Source organism: Pan troglodytes, chromosome 6 (assembly GCF_028858775.2).
Source record: "Pan troglodytes isolate AG18354 chromosome 6, NHGRI_mPanTro3-v2.0_pri, whole genome shotgun sequence".
Taxonomy (NCBI): Eukaryota; Metazoa; Chordata; class Mammalia; order Primates; family Hominidae; genus Pan; species Pan troglodytes.
Genome location: NC_072404.2, coordinates 67,503,376 through 67,511,077, shown reverse-complemented (window position 1 = coordinate 67,511,077; position 7,702 = coordinate 67,503,376). Strand labels below are relative to the sequence as shown.

General features: G+C 39.2%; 1 non-coding gene across 1 annotated transcript; it reads left to right on the top strand.

Annotated features, from left to right (window-relative positions):
- Window positions 1-1,956: 1,956 nt before the first annotated feature.
- Window positions 1,957-2,030, top strand: LOC129135590 (small nucleolar RNA U2-19). Its single transcript, XR_008536563.1, has one exon. It is a non-coding gene; the product is annotated as a small nucleolar RNA U2-19 (small nucleolar RNA).
- Window positions 2,031-7,702: the final 5,672 nt, after the last annotated feature.

Sequence of the window (7,702 nt, the reverse complement as noted above, 5' to 3'; positions counted from 1 at the left end):
GATCTTCAACAAAGTCGAACATAACATACAATAGAAAAAGAAGACCCTATTTGATAAATGGTGTTGGGATAAGTGGCTAGCCATATACAGAACGTTGCAGAAGATTGAAACTGGACCCCTTCTTTCATAATATACAAAAATAACTCAAAATGGAATAAAGACTTAAATGTAAGACCTAAAACTATATAAGCCCTAGGAAAAAATCTAAGAAATACCTTTCTAGACATAAGCCTTAGCAAAGATTTCATGACAAAGTCTCCAAAAGCAGTTGCAACAAAAGCAAAATTTGACAAGCGGGACCTAATTGAACTAAAGAGCTTCTGCACAGCAAAAGAAACTATCAACAGAGTAAACAGACAACCTACAGAATGGGAGAAAATATTTACAAACTATGCATACAACAAAGGACAAATATCCAGAATCTATAAGGAACTTGAACTCAATGAGAATAAAAAAAAACACCTCATTTAAAAAGTGGGCAAGAGACATAAACAGACACTCCTTAAAAGAAGACATATAAGGAGCCAACTAACATGAAAAAATGCTCAACATCACTAATTATCAGAGAGATGCAAATTAAAACCACAGTAAGATAGCAGCTCACATCAGTCAGAATGGCTATTACTAAAAAGTCAAAAACTAACAGATGTTGGCAAGGCTATGGAGCAAAGGAAATGCCTATACACTGCTGGTGGGAATGTAAATTAGTTCAGCCACTGTGGAAGGCAGTTTGAAGATTTCTCAAAGAACTAAAAATAGAACTACCATTTAATTCAGTAATCCCATTATGGTTATATACCCAACAGAATATAAATTATTCCACCAAAAAGACACATGCACTGTATGTTCACTACAGCACTGTTCATAATAGCAAAGACAGAGAATCAATGTAGGTGCCCATCAACAGTGGACTGGATAAAGAAAATGTGGTATTTATACATCATGGAATACTACACAGCCATAAAAAAGAATGATATCATGTCCTTTGCAGCAACACAGATGCACCTAGAAGTCATTATCCTAAGCAAATTAATACAGAAATAGAAAATCAAATATCACACATTCTCACTTATAAGTGGATGCTATATCTTGGTTATACACATACATAAAGATGGGAACAATCGACACTGAGGACTCTAAAAGGAGAGAGGAAGGGAGAGGGGCAAGGCTTTAAAAACTTCCCATTTGGCACTTGGTTCACTATCTGGGTGAAGCCCAAACCTCAGCATCACACAACATACCCTTGAAACAAACCTGTGTATGTACCCCCCAAATTGAGAACAAATTAAAAATATTTTTAAAGTCTCATTTTTAAAAGCAATATGATCAATTAAAATAACTTAAATAACTTACCAGCAACAATCCATAATTAAAATATTCAGAAAGCAAGCAAGTCATCTTATACTACCAGATTCTTTTTGAAGAATGACATTTATAAAACGAAGAGAACCAATTTTACCTGCCTGTACTAAAGGAAAATAAGTTCAAGAAATGTCCTAGTTATAATTTTCAGTTAGCCCAACATTAATATTGCCCAGAGTTTAGTGTGATAGCCACTTCGAAGCCCTCGTAAATTCTGTCACCTTGGATGAATCACAACTGATTGGTTTATCAATGCATATAATTCAGATTGTTCTGAATAAAGCTGGCTTCCCTGAAGGACCCAAGATAACTTCATGAAATAAATGTATCACATCCAGTTAATAGATGAGGCAAAGAAAGTTATTTATTTCAAAAGAGAAATCTTATTCTTTTGTGGTAGAGAAAAAGAAAGATTGAATAGAAAATAAAATTGCTAATTAAGAAAAAGGAAAGCCACCTATACTCGTTTGCTCATGAAAAAGAAACCTAGCTGAGAAGACTGGCAGGCAAGAAACACAGTGGACTAGTATGCAGGAAGGGAATATGGGAATAGAAAAGTTTATTTGTTCTCTGAGATCTGCTCTTACTGAAGTGGATCGATGATGAAAATAAGCAAGTTTGAGCATCAGAAGACCTTCCAGTCTTGCATGAGCTCTACGGTTTTAAGAAGCAAAACTATAAAACAGTGTAAGAAGATATATTTTCCCTCATCTCTATTTGTAATTTCATCTGTTTATCCTTAAAAGCCACTCTTACAAAAGCATAAACTTTATACATATTTGCATGGTAGGCACATTCACATATTGCTGTTGTGTTTTTCATTTTACAAGAACAAAGTATGTTAATTAGTGGAAAAATGAAAAGGAACCATAGACAAGCAAAAGGCAGAAAATAGAAAACACTCAGAACTTCACTCACAGACCACTATCTTCAACTTTGTGTGCCCACTTCTAAGGCCTATTCTTTTCTTTAAAATTCTTTAATTTTAAAATGCATACATAAATATGCATTTCCACATGAACATGATCATATCAAACATATTTTTTCAAATGTTATTTATTTCAAAAGAGAAAACTTATTTCTTTGTGGTAGAGTAAAAGAAAGATTGAATAGAAAATAAAATTTCTAATTCAGAAAAAGAGGTCTAGGTGGCTGGCAAGATGGCCAAATAGGAACAGCTCCAGTCTGCACCTCCCAGCGAGATTAACGCAGAAGACAGGTGATTTCTGCATTTCCAACTGAGGTACCTGGCTCATCTCATTGGGACTGGTTAAACAGTGGGTGCAGCCTATGGAGGGTGAGCCGAAGCAAGTTGGGGTGTTGCCTCACCCGGGAAGCACAAGGGGTCAGAGAACTCCCTCCCCTAGCCAAGGGAAGCAGTGAGGGACTGTGCCGTGAGGAACGGTGCATTCCGGCCCAGATACTATGGTTTTCCCACAGTCTTCACAACCCGCAAACCAGGAGATTCCCTCAGGTGCCTATGCCACCAGGGCCCTAGATTTCAAGCACAAAACTGGGCGGCCATTTGGGCAGACACTGAGCTAGCTGCAGGAGTTTTTTTCATACCCCAGTGGCACCTGGGACACCAGCAAGACAGAACCATTCACTCCCATGGAAAGGGGGCTGAAGCCAGGGAGACAAGTGATCTAGCTCAGAGAATCCCACCCCCATGGAGCCCAGCAAGCTAAGATCCACTGGCTTGAAATCCTCACTGCCAGCACAGCAGTCTGAAGTTGACCTGGGATGCTCAAGCTTGGTGGGGGGAGGGGCATTTACCATTGCTGAGGCTTCAGTAGGCGGTTTTCCCCTCACAGTGTAAACAAAGCCACCAGGAAGTTCGAACTGGGCAGAGCCCACTGCAGCTCAGCAAAGCTGCTGCAGCCAGACTGCCTCTAGAGATTCCTCCTCTCTGGGCAGGGCATCTCTGAAAGAAAGGCAGCAGCCCCAGTCAGGGGCTTACAAATAAAAGGAAGAGAGGAAGTCAAACTGTCTCTGTTTGCAGATGACATGATTGTATATTTAGAAAACCCCATCACCTCAGCCCAAAATCTCCTTAAGCTGATAAGCAATTTCAGCAAAATCTCAGGATACAAAATCAATGTGCAAAAACCACAAGCATTCCTAGACACCAATAATAGACAAACAGAGAGCCAAATCATAAGTGAACTCCCATTCACAATTGCTACTAAGAGAATAAAATACCTAGGAATACAACTTACAAGGGATGTGAAGGACCTCTTCAAGGAGAACTACAAACCACTGCTCCATGAAATAAAAGAGGACACAAACAAATGGAAAAACATCCCATGCTCATGGATAGGAAGAATCAATATCATGAAAATGGCCATACTGCCCAAAGTAATTTGTAGACTCAATGCTATCCCCATCAAGCTACCATAGACTTTCTGTACAGAATTAGAAAAAATTACTTTAAATTTTATATGGAACCAAAAAAGAGCCCATATAGCAAAACAATCCTAAGCAAAAAGAACAAAGCTAGAGTCATCATGCTACCTGACTTCAAACTATACTGCAAGGCTATAGTAACCAAAACAGCATGATACTGGTACCAAAACAGATACATAGATCAATGGAACAGAACAGAAGCCTCAGAAATAATGCCACACATCTACAACTATCTGATATTTGCCAAAGCAGACAAAAACAAGCAATGGGAAAAGGATTCCCTATTTAATAAATGGTGTTGGGAAAACTGGCTAGCCGTATGCAGAAAATTGAAACTCGACCCTTTCCTTACACCTTATACAAAAATTAACTCAAGATGGATTAAACACTTAAATGTAAAACCTATAACCATAAAAACCCTAGAAGAACACCTAGGCAATACCATTCAGGACATAGGCATGGACAAAGACTTCATGACTAAAACACCAAAAGCAATGGCAACAAAAGCCAAAATTGACAAATGGGATCTAATTAAACTCAAGAGCTTCTGCACAGCAAAAGAAACTATCATCAGAGCAAAAGGCAACCTACAGAATGGGAGAAAATTTTTGCAATCTATCCATCTGACAAAGGGCTAATACCCAGAATCTACAAAGAACTTAAACCAATTTACAAGAAAAAAAAAAAAAAAAACTCCATTCAAAAGTGGGCAAAGGATATGAACAGACACTTTTCAAAAAAAGACATTTATGCAGCCAACAAATATGTGAAAAAAAGCTCATCATCACTGGTCATTAGAGAAATGCAAATCAAAACCACAATAAGATACCATCTCAGACCAGTTAGAGTGGTGATCATTCAAAAGTCAGGAAACAATAGATGCTGGAGAGGATGTGGAGAAATAGGAACACTTTTACACCGTTGGTGGGAGTGTAAACTAGTTCAACCATTGCGGAAGACACTGTGGCGATTCCTCAAGGATCTAGAACCAGAAATACCATTTGACCCACGAATCCCATTACTGTGTATATACCCAAAAGATTATAAATCGTTCTACTATAAAGACACATGCACACGTATGTTTATTGTGGCACTGTTCACAATAGCAAAGACCTGGAACCAATGCAAATGTCCATCATTGGTACACTGGATAAAGAAAATGTGGCACATATACACCATGGAATACTATGCAGCCATAAAAACGTATGAGTTCATGTCCTTTGCAGGGACGTGGATGAAGCTGGAAACCATCATTCTCAGCAAACTATCACAGGAACAGAAAACTAAATACCAAATGTTCTCACTCATAAGTGGGAGTTGAACAGTGAGAACACATGGACACAGGGAGGGGAACATCACACACTGGGGCCTTTCACAGGGTGGAGGGCTAGGGGAGGGATAGCATTAGGAGAAATACCTAATGTAGATGACACTTTGATGGGTGCAGCAAACCACCACGGCACATGTATACCTATGTAACAAACCTGCATGTTCTGCACATGTATCCCAGGACTTAAAGGATAATAAATAAATAAAAAGAAAAAGAAAGCCACCTATACTAGCTCGCTCATGTTTTAAATTTAATTTTTGTAAATTAAAAAAAATATATAATGATTATGTGAAGGCAGCAGAATGCTGAGAGAGGCAAATAGTGCAGGATTAAGCCCACAGACTCTAGAACCAGACAACCTGGCTTTGTGACCTGGCTGTGCCACGTACCAGCAGTGTGATTTTGGACAAGTGCTTAACTGTTCTGTGCCTCAGCTTTGTCATCTGTAAAATGAGGGATAATAATAATATTATTAAGATTATATTTTAATATATATTTTATATTCTATTACTATATAATGTTATGAGGATGAAATGACTTAACTGCTTTTGAAGTGCTTAGAACAGTACCTGATACGTAACATTCCTTGATAGGCATTTAAGTTATTAAGACTTTTCTCCTACAATAGACAATTTTGTAATGGATGGTTTTTTTTTTAACATATATCCTTGCACATTTATTCAATTATTCTGTCAGATAAATTCCTAGAAATGGAATGGCTGTGTCAAAGGATGTGTACATTTTAAATTCTGGTAAAGAGATTGCATGAAAAATTGGCACATTATAAAGGATACGACAATTTTTGCTCCCTCTGAACAGTGCTGAATCTAAGTATAGTTGTATGTTTCAAAATCTAGTTCTCGAACTTCGGTTTTCATAAGAACCACCTAAGACCTTATTAAAATTATAAATTAGCAGGACTCTCCTGCAGAGATTCAGTAGATCCAGTATGAAAACTTGGAATCTGCAATTTTTTTTTTTTTGAGACGGAGTCTTGCTCTGTTGCCCAGGCTGGAGTGCAGTGGCACCATCTCGGCTCACTGCAACCTCTGCCTCCCGAGTTCAACCCATTCTCCTGCCTCAGCCTCCTGAGCAGCTGGGACTACAGGCGCCAAGGTGGGCAGATCACGAGGTCAGGAGATCAAGACCATCCTGGCTAACACAGTGAAACCCCGTCTCTACTAAAATTACAAAAAATTAGCCGGGCATGGTGGCAGGTGCCTGTAGTCCCAGCTACTCGGGAGGCTGAGGCAGGAGAACGTCGCGAACCCGGGAGGCGGAGCTTGCAGTGAGCCGAGATCGCGCCATTGCACTCCAGCCTGGGCGACAGAGCGAGACTCTGTCTCAAAAATAAAATAAAATAAATAAAATAAAATAAAAAGGCTGGATGCAGAAGGTTGGAAAGAGGTGACTGTGCGCCAGCATCAGAGGCAGCTGTCAAGCAAAACAAGACTCCCTGGGGATTGTTAGAACTAGTTAAATAAAATTTTTAAATTGGAGGAAATCAGCACCAGTCATTCAAATTAATAAGGTAATATCACACCTTTTAACACCAACACATTATAACTTAGTCTAGTTACAGTCTACCTTTATTTACAATAATAAGGATGAATTCCAGAAACAGAGAAGTTGCTTTTAACAAAAAGTTTGCTTCTAAGCTAATCATTCTGCCAAATAAGTAAATATTTAAAGATTATTACTATTTTAGGCTAACATTTCAAAGCTTAACTCCACTTGACTATGTGAGTGCCCTGTGATTTCACCTCAACCGGTCCCTGATAATATGCTTCCTTCCCTCTAGCCCTACAGATTCCATGTTTCTCTTCCCTTCCCCTCCTCATTCCTTTTGGCTACCATATGGAGTCTTTCCTTCTTTTCACACCTAAACTCATAGAATTTCTCTCTACTTTCCCATCATTTACTTTCCTATTGATTCCCAGCAAGATGGTTTGTAACCTGTCTGCTCCTCTAATGAACCAGCAGTGTTGAAAGCCACAAAAAATTTTCTTAAGGGTTAAATTTAATGGACATTGACTCCCCAACCTCATGCCTACTCAGTGCTTTGTTAGGCCCAAAGACGGTTTTCTCTTGTCTTTCTTTTCTTTTTCTTCTTCTTTTATTTATTTATTTTTTTTGAGATGGAGTCTTGCTCTGTTGCCCAGGCTGGAGTGCAGTGGCACGATCTCGGCTCACTGCAACCTCTGCCTCCCAGGTTCAAGTGATTCTTCTGCCTCAGCCCCCCTAGTAGCTGGGATTACAGGCACGTGCCACTAATGCCCAGCTAATTTTTTTTATTTTTAGCAGAGACAGGGTTTCACCATGTTGGCCAGGCTGGTCCTGAACTCCTGACCTCAGGTGATCACCCGCCTCGGCCTCCCAAAGTGCTGGGATTACATATGTGAGCCACTGCAACTAGCCTTCTTTTTATTTTTCTTTTTGGTCAGCATGTTGTTTTAGCAAAAGTTGTATTTCTTCATTGCATGCACTCACTTGTATCTTCACACATTACTGCCTGACCACAGGACATGTGCACATTTATAATGATGCATAGGCTATTGTGAATCTCCCCTGACCTCTCTTCCTCTAGTTCCCACTCTTCTTCCC